The sequence below is a fragment of the Hemitrygon akajei genome, chromosome 14 (genome assembly GCF_048418815.1).
Source record: "Hemitrygon akajei chromosome 14, sHemAka1.3, whole genome shotgun sequence".
Taxonomy (NCBI): Eukaryota; Metazoa; Chordata; class Chondrichthyes; order Myliobatiformes; family Dasyatidae; genus Hemitrygon; species Hemitrygon akajei.
This window is the reverse complement of record NC_133137.1, coordinates 99,620,538-99,640,507: the sequence shown is the minus strand read 5'-3', so window position 1 is coordinate 99,640,507 and position 19,970 is coordinate 99,620,538.

The following is a 19,970-nucleotide window of genomic DNA, read 5'->3' as shown; positions in this document are numbered from 1 at the left end:
AAGGTGCTGATCCTCTCCACCTCTGACCCTCCAGTGAGGACTGGTTCATGGTCCTCTAGTTTCCTTCTAAAGTATATAATTCAATCCTAGCTGACTTTGAGTGAGAGGTTGCTGTTATGACACTACTCAGCTAGATTTTCAAACTCCCTTCTATATGCTGATTCATCACCACTTTTGATTCTACCTATGACAGTGGTGTCATTAGCAAATTTGAACAGAATTGGAGCTGTGCTTAGCCACACCATCGTAAGTATAAAGTGAATAGAGCAGGGGACAAAGTACGCAGCCTTGTGGTATACCTGTGCTGGTGGAGAGCGTGAAGAAGATGTTGTTGCCAATCTGAAGTGACTGGGGTCTAGAAGTGAGGAAATCCAGGATCCAATTACACAAGTTGGTATTAAGGCCAAAGTCTTGAAGTTTATTGATTAGTTTTGAGGGGATGACAATATTGAATGCTGATCTGTAATCAATAAAGAGCATCCCAATGTGTGCATCTTTGCTGTCTATATGTCCCAGGGTTGTGTGAAGAGCTAATGAGATCACATCCACTGTGGACCTATTACTCTTGTAGGCAAACTGGAGGGGATCTAATTCACTAATCAGGCAGAGTTGATACGTTTTACCACCAGCCTCTCAAAACACTTTATCACTGTGGTAGTAAGTGCTACTGGGTGACAGTCATTGAGGCAGGTTACCATGCTCTTCATGGGCACCGGTACATTTATAGCTTGCATGAAGCACTGTCAAAGTGAGAGATTAAAGATCTCAGTGAACATTCCAGCCAGTTGATCAGTACGGGTCTTTAGTACGTGGCCAGGTACCCATCTGGGCTGAATGCTTTTTGTGGGTTCTCCCTCCTGAAAACAGCTTTAGAGACTGAAATCATAGGATTGTCAAGGGTTGTGGGAGTTCATGATGGTTCCTCTATGTGTTGATGGTCAAAGTGAACATAGAAAACATTGAGCTAATCGGGAGGCGAAGATCTGCTCTTCCCATGTTGCTTAACTTAACTTTATAAGAGGTGATAGCGTTCAAGTCCTGCCACAACTGTCCAGCATCCTTCATTGATTCAGGTTTAGTCCGGAATTTCGACTTTGTCCATGAGATGGTTTTCCAGAGATCATACCCAAACCTCTTGTACTGTACCTTTCTTGGTCTCCAGACTCGATTGCCTTTCATCTGGCTCTCAGCACGTGGTCACGGGGAGAACTGACAGTGGGTCTCTGCCGTTATAAAGCATTAGCTAACTGCTATGCTACCGTGCTGCCAACTATTGTAATATTGAATACTGGCCTGTTAAAATGTATGAATGTACTTACTGTGATATATACAAGCAACACAAAGTAATTTCACTAACCCTTAGCTAGCCAGACATGCTAAAGCTCCCTCCCAGGAAATAATATCAGCAGAAATAATGGTGAGATGAGATATTAAAACTGTTAGAGCCTGCACTGCGATCGTCACCAGCCTACACATCAGCAAAAGATCACTACCTATAGGTGTTCATCTCTTCAAGCTCACAGTGAACATGCAGCAGAGAAAAAAAGGATTAACTTTCAAAAGAACCTTCTTCTGCAACATATATACTGTGTCTGGGGGCAAGGCAATAAGATTCAAAGAATGATCTACAATGGCCTAGCAAAGAATAGTCTGCTGAGAAAAAGGGAAGCATTTCTATGAGGATCACAAGGTCTAGGATTTCCTTCAGTCTGCTTGTACTCATCTTTCTGAAGTACAAACATTACCTGTTCACAGAATTAATCAATGCCTGATAACGTGGAGAGAGTCCCATCATAGTAAGACTCAAACGCTGTGTGTGTGAAGGATTAGTTTCTCTCAAACACCTTGACTTGTTCCTGTTTTCATCCTGCCTTGTGTCATTGCCTTATCGGTATTTTTCAGGTTTAATGGTGCCAGATGCCTTTTGTATTAATGGGAACCCACAGATGCCCTTCTATGTTTGAAGACTCCTATTTTATCTGTAGTTTCTGATATAATTTATTCCCAGGTTAGGACAGAATTCCCTTCCCGCAAACTTCTTATATCCTGAACAATACCTGACTGGCTACAAGGGACAAGCAAGGGCAACATGTAGTTATACCAGAGAGTTAATCCCAGGCATTCGTATATGCCATGAACTGAGTTCTCCAAAGGCAGAAGATGCCTGCAGCCCTACAAAAGCTGACAAAACCCACCATTGAGGATATTCTAAAGAGGCAATGCCTGAAGAAGGCAGCAAGCATCACTACAATCCAGGAAAAGTCCCCTTCTCATTACTGCCATCTGGGAGAAAGTAGAGGATCCCAAAGACTCACTCTCAGTAATTCAGAAACAGCTTCTTCCCATCCACCATCAGATTTCTGGATGGTCTATGAACACTACATCATTATACTACTTTTTCTTTTGCATTTTTTATTTATTTTTGTAAGTTTATATCTTGACGTTGTGGTGTTTGCCAAGCTTGACAATTAGCTTGCAGACATTTAATCACCAGTCGAGGTGACATCCTCAGTGCACAGTTGTTGGTGTTTCTCTTTGCGAGTGCTCAGGTTTATATATGCCCCCATTTGCTTGCCTCGGTCTTGACTGGCTACCCCTTCAGTTGACCTTCTATTGGCTCATGGTTCTTTGGCTCTTAGGGATTTGTTCACGGGATAATCAGAGAGGAACCATGCTTCTAAACATTTTCGAGCCTGCTTCATGTTTGCCTGTGCTAGAACCTCCTTGGAGTCCAATTTAAAGTAGTGTCCTTCACGGTCTTCATGAATCGAGATCTGTGACAACACGTCACGTCTCCGTCCCACCAGTTTGCATTCCTGTAAATGAGTTGAGAGTTTTCGTCCTGTCTGGCAGACGTAGTTCCTGTTGCAGTCTCCACAGGTGATCCTGTACACCACATGGCTTCTGTCGGTTGTCTTTATTGGTTCTTTGGTTCCTGAGACAAGCTTGCTTTAAGTTGCCACTGGTTTGTGAGTGATTGTGATGCCGTGAGGTTCAAGCAGTCGAGCTGTCATTTCTGAGATATTCGTGATATAGGGAAAAGGTCGTGCTCTTGATTTCGGGAAAGGTTGCACTATTCTACTGCCACAAAACAAACAGAATAAGTCAGTGATAATCCGATTCCGATTCTGAAATATATTTCATTGGTTTCCAAAATGAGGTGATGGATACTCTCGATGGTTGCAGTGTTTCTGGCTGGACGTTTCCAGGGAGGTATCTGTCTGGCGTCATACTGAATTTCTTGGTCAAGATACACTTCCAGCAAAACAACAAGCTTCTTCATGCAGGCTGAAGACATAGTGTTTGATATCTTTGCTCCGTGAGCACTGAGCCATCACTCCTGCAGTGAGCATCAAACTCCAGGATACTAACAGGTCACAGGGGCAGCCCAGTGTGTTGAATCTCCTGCAACCTGTGTTCAGTCTTGCACTCCCAGTGATCAGGTGTTCTGGTTTTCTCCTGTGTCTCAAAGATGTACAGGCTGATTGATAAATTGGTCAGTAGAAATTGGCCCTGTTATTCAGGTGAATGGTTGAATCTGGAGGCATTGATGGGGATGTGGTGAGAATACAACTCCCTGCCAATATTTCCAACTGATCAACATCATACAGCCTTCCTCACACTCAACAGTTCCACCATTATTTTTTGTAGGGTAGTGTAGTGGTTAGCACAACACTTTATAGTATCAGCAACCCGGGTTCAGTTCCCACCGCTGCTTGTAAAGAGTCTTACGTTCTGCCTGTGACCACCTAGGTTTCCTCCGGGTGCTCTGGATTCCTCCCACAGTCCAAAGATGTACCGGCTAGTAGGTTAATTGACCACTGTAAGATGTCCCGTGATTAGAGTAGGATTAAATTACGGAATTGCAGGGCAGCACGGCTCAAAGGGCAGAAAGAATGTATTCCACACTGTATCTCAATAAATAAATAACTTTTTTGTGTTTCCTGCAGACTTACTATTCAGGCCACCTACATTTTGATCCAAGTCATTAATACATCATGCAACCATCAAAGTTCCCAGCACTGATCCTTCAGAGCACCACTCGTCATATACCTTCAGTCAGCAAAACATTCCACTACCACTAACCATCGTTTTCTATTTCAAGCCAGCTTTGGATCCAGTTTACCAACACAGCCATGAATTTCATGTGAGCAATCAATCTTAAAGGGCCTTGTCAATTCTTTACAAAAGTACACATGGACAGCACCCTCTTCAATCATCTTCATCACTTCCACAAAAATACAACTAAATTTGTGAGACATTATCTTGTCTGCACAACCCTATACTAACTATTTATAGTCAGTCCAGTTTTGTTTTCCAAATCCTGTAACAAGAATATTTTCCAATTATTTCACCACCACTGATGTAAGACCTACTGGCCTATAATTTCCTATTGATTTGACTTCATTTCTAACATCCTTCACGTAGGTGAGGAGTAAAAATCTTTATGTTAGGTCTCCATCTGAATGTGCAGTGTGCAATCATTGCAATTTATAATGAATAGAATAGTCAATGTAACATACAAATACACTCAAATCAGCGTGAGTTAATCAGTCTGATAGTCTGGTAGAAGAAGCTGTCCCAGAGCTTGTTGGTCCTGGCTTTTATGCTGCGGTACCGTTTCTCAGATGGTAGCAGCTGGAATAAATTGTGGTTGGGGAGACTCGGGTCCCCAATGATCCTTTGGGTCCTTTTCTCACACCTGTCTTTGTAAATGTCCTGAATCATGGGAAGTTCACAACTACAGATATGTTGGGCTGTCCACACCAGTCTCTGCAGAATCCTGCACTTAAAGGAGGTACAGTTCCCATACCAGGGAGTGATACAGCCAGTTGGGATGCTCTCAATTGTGTCCCTGTAGAAAGTTCTTAGGATTTTGGGCCCCATGCAAACTTCCTCAACCGCCTGAGGTGAAAGAAGCGCTGTTGTGCCTTTTTCACCACACAGCTGGTGTGTACAGACCACGTGAGGTGCTTGGTGATGTGGATGCCGAGGAACTTAAAGCTGTTTATCCTTTTAACCCCAGATCCACTGATATCAATAGGGGTTAGCTCATCTCCATTCCTCCTGTAATCCACAACCAACTCCTTTGTTTTTGCAATATTGAGCGAAAGGTTGTTTTCTTGATACCATTTGTCAGAGTGATGACTTCTTCCCTGTAGGCCACCTCATTATTGTTTGAGATTAAGCCAATTAATATAGTGTCGTCAGCAAATTTAATTAGCAGATTAGAGCTGTGGGTGACAACACAGTCGTGGGTATACAGGGAGTAAAGGAGGGGACTTAATACACAGCCCTAAGGGGCTCCTGTGTTGAGAGTCAGAGGGGTGGAGGTGAGGGAGCCCACTCTTACCACCTGCCAGTGATCTGACAGGAAGTGCAGGATCCAGCTGCACAAGGTTGAAGTCTGTGAGCTTCCTGTCGAGCCCGGATGAAATTATGGTGTTGAATGCTGAACTGTAGGCCAAGAACAGCATTCTCACATAAGCATCCTTCTTTTCCAGATGTGTAAGGACGGTGAGTAGAGCTGTGACTATTGCGTCATCTGTCGATCGGTTGTGTAGGTAGGTGAATTGTAGGGGGTCCAGTGTGGGTGGCAGCATGCTGGAGATGTAGTCCTTGACCAGCCTCTCAAAGCGTTTGCTTATTATTGAGGTGAGTGCCGGTTGTTCCGACACGTTACCTTGGTCTTTTTTGTGACGGGGAGAATGGTGGATGATTTGAAGCACTGGGAGAGGCAGAGATTAAAAATGTCAGTAAACACACCCGCCAGTTATGTTGTGCTCATCCTGAGTATTTGCCCTGGGGTGCCATCCAGCCCCGCAGCCTTGCGATTATCCGCTGGTTGGAAACCATAGAAAGGTGCAGAGGAGATTTACAAGGATGTTGCCTGGATTGGGGAGCATGCCTGCTGAGAATAGGTTGAGTGAACTCGGCCTTTTCTCCTTGGAGCGATGGAGGATGAGAGGTGACCTGATAGAGGTGTACAAGATGATGAAAGGCATTGATTGTATGGATAGTCAGAGGCTTTTCCCCAGGGCTGAAATGGCTAGCATGAGAGGGCATAGTTTTAAGGTGCCTGGAAATAGGTACAGAGGATATGTCAGGGGCAAGTTTTTTTACACAGAGAGCGGTGAGTGCATGGAATGGGCTGTCGGTGCCGTGGTGGAGGTGGATACGATAGGGTCTTTTAAGAGACCCCAGGATGGCTACATGGAGCTTAGACAAAATAGAGGGCTGTGAGTAAAGCCTAGGTAGTTCTAAGGTAGGGACATGTTCGGCACAGCTTAGTGGGCCGAAGGGCCTGTATTGTGCTGTATGTTTTCTATGTATCTGCGTACCTCAGCCTCAGAGATGACCAGGTTTCAGGTTGTAGTGATGGCTTTCCTCGGAGGCTCGGAGTTAGCGACATCAAACCGAGCATAAAATGATTGAGCTCATCTGGGAGAGAGGCTGCGATGTTGGCGACATCACTTTCTTGTGACAGTGCTCCCTGTAAATGTACTCAGTGATGGGGAGGGCTTTGCCTGCGATGGACCGGACCGTATCCACCATTTTCCCAGTTCCTGCTTCCCTCAGTATTCTCAGATTGATCATATCAGCCGCTAGGGATTCATTCACCTTGATGTTTTGTATGACAGCCAGCACTTCCTCCTTTCTAATATCACCATGCCCCAGAATATCAACAGATGCCTCTCTAAGCTCACTGTCATCTGTGTTCTTCATAAATAACTTGGCAACTTGAAGAGCTCATTAAGGCAAGGAATGCATTCTGAATGTTGGCCCTTTAAACATCTCCGGGGGAGCATGCTTAGTAAAATCTGTTTGTTCTTTGAGTGAATAATATCTGCTGCTCTCAGATCACTGAGATAGAAAATCATACTCCTGTTGTCACAAGTTACGGGTGCGTTGCACTGGAGAACAGGCATTATTGTAATAAAAATCTTGCCAAGATACAGAGGTTGAATTTCCTGAAAGGCGTTCATATAGCCAGAAATGGTTGCAAAAGAGTTGCCCTCTTATCCGAAAGATGTCTTACTTAAGAGTGTGGATGAACAAAGGGACCTTGGGGTTCAAATCCATACATCCCTCAAGGTCGCTGCATAGGTTGATAGGGTAGTTAAGAAGGCTGATGGGATGCTAGGCTTCATTAACAGGGGGATTGAGTTCAAGAGTAGAGAGGTCATGTTGCAACTCTACAAATCTCTGGTGAGACTGCATTTAGAGTATTGTGTTCAGTTCTGGTCACCTCATTATAGGAAGGATATGGAAGCTATGGAGAGGGTGCAGAGGAGATTTACCAGGATGTTGCCTGGTTTGGAGAGCAAGTGATATGAAGCAAGGTTAGCAGAGCTGGGACTTTTCTCTTTGGAACGTAGAAGAATGAGAGGGGACTTGATAGAGGTCTACAAGATTATGAGAGGCATAGATAGGGTGGATAGTCAGTACCTGTTTCCCAGGGCACCAATAGCAAACACCAGAGGGCATATGTACAAAATTAAGGGAGGAAAGTTTAGGGGAGACATCAGGGGTAAGTTTTTTACACAGAGGGTTGTGAGTGCCTGGAATGACTTGCCAGGGATGGTGGTGGAGGCTAAAACATTAGGGGTATTTAAGAGCCTCTTGGACAGGCAGATGGATGAAAGAAAAATGGAGGGTTATGGGGTAGTGTGGGTTTAGTACTTTTTTTTAAGGATTATATGGGTCAGCACAACATGGAGGGCTGAAGGGCCTGTACTGTGCTGTAGTGTTCTATGGTTCTATGGTTCTATGTCACTAAGTTGGAAAGAATGCAACAAAGATTTGCAAGAATGCTGCCAGGACTCGAAGGCTTGATTAATAAGAAGAGGGTAGGCAAACTAGAACTTTCTTCCTTGGATAGGTGACCTTATAGAGTTGTAGAAATCATGCCAGGCATAGAAGTGGTGCATGATCACAGTCTTTTTCCCAGAAAAGAGGTCAAAAACTACGGCCCATTCCACTGACACAAAGCAATTTGTAAATGTTCCTCAGCCTCCCGCGATCATCTCTTGTTTGTCTTGATCTCTCTCTGTATGCAGGTAATAGGAGCACAGGTAATAAGAATACAGCCAAATGATCCAACTTGCCAAAATGCAGTCTCAGGAAGGAACAATAAGTGTTCCTTATTGTAGTGTAGCAGTGGTCTAGTGTGTTGGGACCACTGGTGCAACAGGTTGCCTGCCGGTGATAATTGGGGCAGGTTTGCTTCAAACAGGCCTGCATAAAGTCTCCGACTAAAACTTGAAATGCGTTGGGATGGGTTGTTTCTTGTTTACAGACAGCTTTGGGCATTTTTGCAAGTACTTCCTCAGAATCAGCCTCTGGTGGCGTGCAATCTGCGGTCAGGATCACGGATGAGAACTCCTGAGCCAAATAGAATGGCTTACATTTAATCGTTAGTTGTTCTAAGTCAGGGGAACAAGAAGTCAACATAACCCCAACATCCGTGCACCAAAGAGAACTGACTAAAAAGCACACGCCGCCACCTTATTCCTTACCAGAGATGGTGGTTTGATCCATTCTGAAATGGTAAAACCTTCTGGTCAGATAGCTGCATCTGGTGTGTTCACTGTTAACCAAATTTCAATGTAACAATCAACTGAGAACTGCCTTATCTGCCTCTGATTCAGCAGCCTTGCCCTGAGATCATTAATCTGACTGTACGTTCGCTAAGAAGATGATCGGCAGAGGAGGCCTCATCTCCCTGCGCTTCAGCCTGGCTTGAATCCCGCCTCTTCTACCGCGTTTTTGGCCTTGGCATTGCCCCTTAAAGGTGCCACACTTTAGGGGTCTGCATCTTACTGTTCCGCATTTAACCGTCGAATGTGAGATCTGAAGACCATTGATGTAATTTCATAGTCCGTTGTGAAGAGGAAATTTACATGCTCAAATTACAATGAAAATGGTTCAAAAGGGATATACTTAAGAGGAAAACTGATACAAATTCCTGCAGCCTACAAAGAATCACCGATGTACCAGTGCCATTTGTACCTGTGAAACATTTAGAGGGATATGAGTGAAACGCAGGAAAATGGGACTAGTTTATTGAATATGTTGGTCAACATAGGCTTTCAGACTATAAGACCATATGACATGGACATAGAATTAGGCCACTTGACCCATTGTGTCTGCTCTACCATTCCATCATGGCTGATATATCATCCCTTCCAACCCCATTCTCCCATAACTTTTGACGCTCTGACTAATCAAGAACCTATCAATCTCTGCTTTCACTTTACCCAGTGACTTGGTCTCCTCACCCATCTGAGGCAATGAATTCCAGAGATTCACCACCTACTTGCTAAAGAAATTCCATCTCATCTCTGTTCTAAAGTGACGTCTCTCTATTCTGAGGCTCTGCCCTCTGGCCCTAGACTCCCCACTAGAGGAACCATCCTCTCCACATCCATTTTATCTAGGCCTTTCACTCTTTGGCATTTTTCAATGAGATCCCTCCCTCGTCCTTCTAACCTCCAATGAGTACAGGCTCAATGCCACAAAATAATCCTCGTACTTTAACCCGTTCATTCCCAAGATCTTTCTCATAAACCTTCTCTGGACTCTCTCCAAGACCAGCACGTTATTTCTTAGATATGGGTCTCAAAAGAGTTCACAGTACTCCAAAGAAATACAAATTGCAAAGCTTTGAAGTCTAGCTGCTTGTGCCTTTCAGTATTCAGTAGGTTTTAATGAGATAGCCCCTCATTCTTCTAAACACAGTGATTTCAGGCCATTCCACCTTCCTCATATGAGGCTCAATAGGCCGTAGAGTCTGCCTGTGAGCCAGATTACTCTATGACACTACATTACTCTTCCCCATGATAAATCTAAATTTAGCTGGATTTATTTTGCAGTTCATGAGCCAGCCTTAATGCCAAGTGCCATTCCTAGTTTACAATTACCCATCACCACTCAGACAACACCAAGCTGACAAAAGCACAAGAGATTCTGCAGATGCTGGAATTCCAGAGTAACACACACAAAATGCTGGAGGAACTCAGCAGGTCAGGCAGTATTCATGGAAAGGAATAAAGAGTCGATGTTTAGCGCCAAGACCCTTTGGCAGGGAGGCATACAGGAGTGAGATAGATCACCTGGTTGAGCGGTGTTGCAACAACAACCTTGCGCTCAACATCAGTAAGCCCCAATTGATTGCTGTCTTTAGGAAAGGTAGGTTGAAGGAATACACACCAGCCCTCATAGAATATAGAAGATCGATCAGTACAACACAGGAACAGGCCCTTCAGCCCACAATGTTGTGCAGAACCAGCTACAAAGTAAATCAAAGAACCCCAAAACTAATCCCTCTTATCTACACAATGTCCATATCTCTCCATCTTCCTCATATTCATGTGCCTATCTAAACGTCTCTTAAAAGCCTCTAATGTATTTGCCTCTTCCACCATACCAGGCAGCACATTCCAGGCATCCACCACTCTATGAGTGAAAAAAAAACCCCACATCTCCTTTGAAACTAATCCCTCTCACCTTCAATGCATGCCCTCTGGTAAAATTATACTCACTGTCTACTCTATCTATGCCTCTCATAATCTTATAAACCTCTATCAGATCTCCCCCCAAGCCTCCTCCACTCCAGAGAAAACCATTCAAGTTTGACCAGCCTCTCATGATAGCACCTGCCCACTAAATCAGGCAGCATCCCAGTAAACGTCTTCTGCACCTTCTCCAAAGCCTCGACATCCTTCCCATAGTGGGGTGACCAGAACTGTACGCAATACTCCAGATGTGGCCCGACCAGAATTTTATAAAATTGCAACATAACCTCTTGACTTTTGAACTCAGTGCCTTGACTAATAAAAACAAGCATTCCATAAGCCTTCTTAACCACCCTATCAACCTGTGTCAGCACTTTCAAGAAGATATGAACTTGGATTCCAAGATCTCTCTACTCAGCAACATTGTTAAGGGTCTTGCCCTTAACCGTGTACTGTCTCCTTGCATTTGCCCTGCTGAGGTGCAACACCTCACATTTATCTGGGTTAAACTCCATCTGTTATATCTTAGCCCTTATCTGCAACTGATCTATATGGTGCTGTATCCTTTGCCAGTCTCCAACACTATCCACAACTCTATCAATCTTGATATCATCTGCAAATTTTCTAACCCACCCATCTACGTTTTCATCCAGGTCATTTATATGCCTCGCAAACAGCAGAGGCCCCTGCACAGTTCCCTAGGGAACTCTGCTAATTACAGACCTCCAGCTTGAATAAGCCCCTTCGATCACTACCCAGTGTCTTCTAGGCGCAAACCAGTTCTGAATCCAAATAGCCAATTCACCATGGACACCATACATCCTAACCTTCTGCATTAGCCTCCCATGAGAGACTTTGTCAAACGCCTTACTAAAATCCATGTAGATAACATCCACTGCTCTACCTTCATCAACTCTCTCGTCACGTTGTCAAAAAACTCAATCAGGGCAGTAAGACTTACTAAAATCCATGTAGATAACATCCACTGCTCTACCTTCATCAACTCTCTCGTCACGTTGTCAAAAAACTCAATCAGGGCAGTAAGACTTACTAAAATCCATGTAGATAACATCCACTGCTCTACCTTCATCAACTCTCTCGTCACGTTGTCAAAAAACTCAATCAGGGCAGTAAGACTTACTAAAATCCATGTAGATAACATCCACTGCTCTACCTTCATCAACTCTCTCGTCACGTTGTCAAAAAACTCAATCAGGGCAGTAAGACTTACTAAAATCCATGTAGATAACATCCACTGCTCTACCTTCATCAACTCTCTCGTCACGTTGTCAAAAAACTCAATCAGGGCAGTAAGACTTACTAAAATCCATGTAGATAACATCCACTGCTCTACCTTCATCAACTCTCTCGTCACGTTGTCAAAAAACTCAATCAGGGCAGTAAGACTTACTAAAATCCATGTAGATAACATCCACTGCTCTACCTTCATCAACTCTCTCGTCACGTTGTCAAAAAACTCAATCAGGGCAGTAAGACTTACTAAAATCCATGTAGATAACATCCACTGCTCTACCTTCATCAACTCTCTCGTCACGTTGTCAAAAAACTCAATCAGGGCAGTAAGACTTACTAAAATCCATGTAGATAACATCCACTGCTCTACCTTCATCAACTCTCTCGTCACGTTGTCAAAAAACTCAATCAGGGCAGTAAGACTTACTAAAATCCATGTAGATAACATCCACTGCTCTACCTTCATCAACTCTCTCGTCACGTTGTCAAAAAACTCAATCAGGGCAGTAAGACTTACTAAAATCCATGTAGATAACATCCACTGCTCTACCTTCATCAACTCTCTCATCACGTTGTCAAAAAACTCAATCAGGGCAGTAAGACATGAACTGCCACACAAAAAAGCCATGCTGGCTCTCCCTGATTAGGCCACGAGTTTCCAAATGCTCATATATCCTATCCCTAAGAACTTTCTCCAGCAATTTTTGTACAGCTGACATGAGACTCACCGATCTACAGTTTCCAGGATTTCCCCTTGTTCCCTTCGAGGGATCAGCAGTGGAAAGGGTGAGCAGTTTGAACTTCCTGGGTATCAACATCTTTAAAGATCTATCATGGGCTTAACATTTTGATGCAATTACAAAGAAGGCATGGTAGTGACAATATTACTTTAGGATTTGAGGAGACCTGGCATGCCACCAAATACTCTTGCAACTTTCTACAGATCTACCATAGAGAGCATCCTAACTGGTTGCATCACCATCTGGTATGGAGGGTCACTGTACAGAACCAGAAAAAACTGCAGAAAGTAGCAAACTCAAGTCAGCTCCATTATGGGCAGTGGTCTCCCCAGCATCAAGTACATCTTCAAAAGGCAATGCCTCAAAAAAGTGGCATCCATTATTGAGGACCCCCATCACCCAGGACATGCCCTCTTTTCGTTGCTATCATCAGGGAGGAGGCACAGGAGGAGAAGACACACACAAGTCAAGGCAAGTCAAGCAAGGTCACTTTTTATTGTCATTTCGACCATAACTGCTGGTACATTACATAGTAAAAACGAGACAACGTTTTTCATGACCATGGTGTTACATGACACAGTACAAAAACTAGACAGAACTACGTAAAAGACAACACAGAAAAAAGAAAACAATCTACACCAGGCTACGGACCTACCCAGGACTGCATAAAGTGCACAAAACAGTGCAGGCATTACAATAAATAATAAACAAGACAATAGGCACAGTAGAAGGCAGTAGGTTGGTGTCAGTCCAGGCTCTGGGTATTGAGGAGTCTGATAGCTTGGGGGAAGAAACTGTTACATAATTTGGTTGTAACAGCCCGAATGCTTCGGTGCCTTTTCCCAGGTGGCAGGAGGGAGAAGAGTTTGTATGAGGGGTGCGTGGGGTCCTTCATAATGCTGTTTGCTCTGCGGATGCAGCATGTAGTGTAAATGTCCGTGATGGCGGGAAGAGAGACCCCGATGATCTTCTCAGCTGACCTCACTATCAACTGCAGTGTCTTGCGATCCAAGATGGTACAATTTGCGAACCAGGCAGTGATGCAGCTGCTCAGGATGCTCTCAATACAACCCCTGTAGAATGTGATGAGAATGGGGGGGGGAAGGGGGGGAGATGGACTTTCCTCAGCCTTCGCAGAAAGTTGAGACGCTGCTGGGCTTTCTTTGCTATGGAGGTGGTGTTGAGGGACCAGATGAGATTCTCCGCCAGGTGAACACCAAGAATTTTGGTGCTCTTAACGATCTCTACTGAGGAGCCATCGATTTTCAGCGGGGAGTGGTCGCTCTGTGACCTCCTGAAGTCAACAACCATCTCTTTTGTTTTGTTCACATTCAGAGACAGGTTGTTGGCTCTGCACCAGTCCGTTAGCCACTGCACCTCCTCTCTGTACGCTGACTTGTCGTTCTTACTGATGAAAGGTTCAAAGGTACATTTAATGTTAGAGAAATGTATACAACATACATCCTGAAATGCTTTTTCTTCGCAAACATCCACGAAAACAGGAGTGGCCCAAAGAATGAATGACAGTTAAATGTTAGAACCTCAAAGTACCCCCCAGCTCCCCTCCCTCCTGTGCGTAAGCAGCAGCAAGCAACGAACCCCCCTCCCCCCACCGGCAAAGAAAAGCATCGGCACCCGCCGCCGAATACTGAAGCATGAGCAAAGCAATAGCAAAGACACAGACTTGCAGTTACCCCGAAGACTTCGCATTTCGCCCGGTATATGACATACCACAGGCTCTCTCTCTTCCTAATAAGGGAGAAGGAGGTGTCTCCGTTTTCCTAGCGAGCAGGGAGCCATAACAAACAACTGACTGGTTTACGATGTTAAAAGTCTGTTACATCACTTATATTTGAGCTCTGTGCTTGAAGATCTCAAAGATCTCTGAGCACACTGTCGTAAATGTTCCAACTCCCCTGATGACACACGGGTCTCCTGCCGTGACACCAACCCTCAATCTGCTCATCTCCAGAGCCCCGAGATCATAGGCTTCCAAATCTGAGCTGGACTCTTAGGCCGAGCTCTTGACGTGCTGAACAACAATGGCTGGATATAAAACCCCGAGAGTGGGTCCCATTCCCACAAAGAACCGAAGTCAGCGTGTAACTCCAGGTCAGGGTCTTCAAAAGAACCCTGAAAGGGAAAAATAAAGATATTAAATGTGGAAATAGAGCTGCTACTGAAGAGGCAAGCAAAGGTGTTGTTGTTTAGCGCCATCATTACTCCGCTCCAGCTCTTTACAGAATGTTCCGACAGATTTTTGTTTTATTGTTGCCCCCCCTGAAGACTTTTGTTAGCTTGATGGCATGTCTAAGTAACAATAACACAAACCAGGATGTTCACCGAGGATACCAGTAGAAAATGGAGACACAGAGTCCCTGAATTCACTGTCAAAGCAACGGCATTCATAAAGCAAAGTCAGCCCGTGTTCATCATCATTAACAGCTTGCTTCTACACTCAGTGTCTCCTTACTAAGTACCCCCTCTACCTAATAAAGTGGTCGTTGAGTGCATGATTCTGGTCTTCTGCTGCTGTATACCATCTACAGCAAGGTTTGACATATTGTACGTTCAGAGATACTCTTCTGCACATCACTGTTTTAGCACGTGGTTATTTGTGTTACTGTCATCTTCCCATCAGCTTGAACCAGTCTGACCATTCACCAGGATGGATCGGCAGTAAGGAAAGCGAATGCTATTTGGCATTCATTTCAAGAGAAATAGTGTATAAGAGTAAGGAGGAGTTGATGAGGTTCTATGGGGCACTGGTGAGATCCCATTTGGAACACTGTGTGGAGTTTTGGGCCCCCTATCTTAGAAGGGATGTACTGGTGTTGGAGAGAGTTCAGAGAAGATTTACGAGGATGATTCCTGGAATGCAGGGGGCTAACATTGAGGAGCATTTGTCGGCTCTTGGACTGTATTCATTAGAATAATGAAGAATGAGGGGGATCTCATAGAAAGATTTTGAATGCTGAAAGGGTTGGACAGAGTAGATGTGGAAAGGCTGTTTGGTGTGTGAGTCCAGAACAAGAGGCCACAGTCTTAGAATTAGAGGGTACCTGTTTAAAACAGAGATAAGGAGAAATTCTTTTAGACAGAGGGTCGTGGATTTATGGAACTCGTTGCCACATACAGCTGTGGAGGCCTGATCATTGAGGGTGTTTAAGGAGGAGATTGATAGGTATCTAATTAGTCAGGGTATCAAGGGATATGGGGAAAAAGCCGGAAATTAGAACTAGATGGGAGAATAGTTTAGCTCATGGTTGAGTAGCGGAGCAGACTCGATGGGCCGAATGGCCTACTTCTGCTCCTTTGTCTTGTGATCTTTGACTCCTTTCATAAGCAAGGCACTGGATTATTTTCACTTTTCACACCATCCTCTGTAAACACTAGACTGTTGTGCATGAAAACCCAGGAGATCAGCAATTTCTGAGATACTCAAACCACCCCGTCTGGCACCAACAATCACTCCATGGTCAAAATTACTTAAATCCCAGTTCTTCCCTGTTCTGATGCTCTTGAACCTCTTGACTATCCCTGCATGCTTTTAAGCAACACACACAAAACGCTGGTGGAACGCAACAGGCCAGGCAGCATTTTGTGTGTGTTGCTTGAATTTCCAGCATCTGCAGATTTCCTTGTGTTCATGCTTTTAAGCATTGAGTTTTTGCCACGTGATTGGCTGGTTAGATATTTTCATTGACGAACCCGTGACCAGGTGTACCTAATAAAGTGACTGCTGAGAGTATTTAAGAGGAAAACAGCCCCAGTCACCAGTTTCCAATGTGAGTGAGTTGTCTGAATCCTCTGGTTGAATAAATTTGAAGAGATTCCTTTTGTGAGAAATGCAAGCTATTGTTAAATATTTTTGCTTGACAGACAAGATGACTAACCATTAGTAAATTACATGCATCACTGTGCTAATGAGACAGAGTATGGCTCATTTGTACAGAGGCTGCTGACTCGTTAGATAAAGTCCTTTGTTTGAACTTAATCCTTTTTTATTTATTCGGTTAAAAATAAAGCTCCCCCAAACATGATAATTCAACATCTCGAGACAAGTTTTTTAATCTCCTGCAGTCTGCTTGTTTTCTAAACCTGAGCTGGATATGTTAACTACTCAGTGCCACTTTATTGATATTAACTCTTTTGACACTTTGACACTAGAATGTCACAATAGTGGAGTGGCTAGCACAATGCTATTACAGCTCAGGGTATCAGAGTTCGAAGTTCAATTCCAGTGCCGTCTGTAAGGAGCTTGTACGTTCTCCCGGTGACCACGTAGATTTCCTCTGGGTGCTCCGGTTTCCACCCATGTTCTAAAAACATACTGGTTAGTAGATTAATTGGTCATTGTAAATTGCCCTGTTATTAAGCTAGGGTTGCAACGAGAGGTCATGGGTTAAGGGTGAAAGGTGAGAAGTATAAGGGGAACATGAGGGGAAACTTCTTCACTCAGAGGGTCGTGAGAATGTGGAATGAGCTGCCAGTTCAAGTGGTGTATGCCAGCTCAATTTCAATATTTAAAAGAAGTTTGGATAGTTACATGGATGATTGGGGTATGGAGGGCAATGGTCCCAGTGCAGATTGATGGGACTAAGCAGTTTAAATCGCTCCATATGGTCTGGATGAAATTTGTGTGCTGTACTTTTCTATGACTCTAAATAGGTGGGTTGCTTGGCAGTACGGCTTGTTGTGCAGGAAGGGCCTGGTCCACGCTGTATCTTTTAATAAAATTAAAAAAATAACTTTGTTAGTCTGTTACCATCCATCAGATTCCTCACAAGATCTGTTTAGGAAGAACAGTCACGGCTCGGGGCAACACTTGAACTTGTGATTCAACAGGATCTGGGACAAGCCCTACTCTTGACTCGAGTTTATAAAATTAGGCTGGCTCAGGGAGGAAATCTATTGGAGGAGCCAAATTTCAGCAGAGATCCACTTCCTCCAAGTGAAAGCAGAGTAAATTCCACCTACAAAGCTTCAAAGGTTCAAAGTTTCATTTAATATCAAAGTATATACCCATGTACAACTCTGAGATGTGTCTTCTCCAAATAGCCATGAAACAAAGAAAAATCATGAAAGTTCTTCAGAGAGAAACATCAACCACCCCCACACAACAAAAAAATGGCAACCCAATCGTCAACCTCCAAACCATCCTCCCCCACACAAAAAAACTCAACCAGAACTTCAACCCCAGACCCAGAAACACAAGAACAGCCACTTCCTTAACACCTGCCCCTGCACAGAAAAGCTAACAGAATGCTACAAGAACACCAGTCCCAAATCCCTTCCCCTCGCAAAGAAAAACAGAAAGGAATGGGTGAGAAAATAGAATATAGAAATCATAAATCTGAAACAGGCCACAATCCATAAGCACAGTAGCACAATCCATAACTGAAGGACGACGATAACATCCTCCGGCATCATCAAGAGAGAGACACCACATGAACCCAGACACCTACCGGCCTGCCTCAGTAAGCTGAGGCCCTCTCAACAACTTCTATCCAGCGTATCTTGGTGTGCTGAGGTGAAAGCTTCACAGTCCACTAGTCCTGTGATATGAGCGTAAACTGGCGGGACCTATATTTTGTCCTCTGTGAACATGGTTTGTGACATCTCACTTTCATTGTAAGCAATGATTTGAGTTGTTTTCCTCTTAAATTGAAGTGATCGGTAGTTATTTTAATGCAACCAAATAGGGGCAACAGTGTTTCTCAGTGGCTGATCTCCAGTGAGGTGAAGCCAATTACCCATCTCTCTTCCACATACCCACACACGCAGGCACATGCACACGCACACACATGGACAGGAATGTTCAAACATACAGATGTACTCATAGACAAACATGCAAGATACACATGTATGGCAGACACAGAGATTATTTTATTTAGAGATGCAGCATGATAACAGGCCTTTACGATCCAACAAGCCTGTGTCAGCCAGTTAACCTATGACTTAATTATTTATTTAGAGATACAGCGTGAAGCAGGCCCCTCCAGCACCACCCATTTCCCCCTCACCCAATCACAAGACAATTCACAGTGGCCTATTAACCTACCAACCAGTACGTCTTTGAAATGTGGGAGGAAACTGAAGCAACCAGAGGAAACCCAAGTTGTCATGTGTGGTGATATGACGTGTAAGACCATGATTGGAGAGAGTTCTGAGCATGTGTAGGGATGATATAAAGATCAAGAAACATGGTATTGTAAAAACATTGTGATTGTTGTTAAATAAAAGTTCTATTTGAGACAGAGAAGATGGTTCTTTATTAGTAACCCACGGTACCTATGAATGTAAAGAACACAACATCATGGGGAGGGATGACGTACAAACTCCTTACAGACAGTGGCGGAAATGTACCTGGGCCTTTGGCACTGGAATAGTGTTACCTTAACCACTACGCTTCCATATCACCACAAGACTAAATGCCCTACACACATAAACACAAAACGCGTACACACACACCTAAATTTAAACACATGACCATGCACATATGCATGCAGAGCCACATGCCTATGCACACATACATCACACACATGTATATGTAAATACATATTGCACATGGAAAATATGACTAGAAAAGCAATTCATAGGCTGTAAAAAACCTGGGGATGTTGTGAAAGCACGATTGCTCTTCCTTTATCTGCAGACAGATGGGTCTGAGCAGCTTCACACGTTGCCCTTTGAGTCTGAGATCAACGTTTTGAATCCGGCCCAGTGTACTGTAAGAGAATTAAAAGCCTCCCTCACACTGCCAGCTGTGAAGTCTCAACGTGAATCAACTGTTGGCAGACCAAGCCTGGTTTCTAATGGGCACCAGTTCCCAGAGCAGAACTGTCCATAATGCTGTTCAAATTAGTACCAAATTATGTCCCTTACTCTCAGCCCTTGTCAGCAGGTGGTGTGAAAAATGGAAGCAGGCTCGGCGGATGCTGGAGAAGATTTCCTCATAAAAGGTCAGCGTAAAGTCACAATGGGGCAGGGTTTGCTCACTGAAAGTCAACATGTTGAAATCCATTTCCATTTGCTGCAGAAGTTTCTGTCAGGTGTTAAGCATTTGCGTTATTTTTGGTTTTTCATGTTGGAACAGGTCAGTTGATATATTTTTGTTTTGATGCAAACTCTGGCACCAAGTTGACCTGTGGACATGCTGAATATTGTATCAATGTTCAAATCAGATTCATTTAGTTATTTATTACATATTCATCAAAACATACAATGAAATGTGTCACTTGTGTTAACAACCAATACACCTGAGTGTGTGCTGTCAGCAGCCCGCTGACTCCACCACACATTACAATGCCAAAATAGCAGGTCCACAATGCTCGGCAGTACAACACAGAACACAAAAGCAACAAAACAACAACAACAAAATCAAGCTCCATTCTTCCTTCCCTCCTGCACAAATTTACAATCCTTTAACCCCAGGAAAACCCTCCTGTGGACTGTC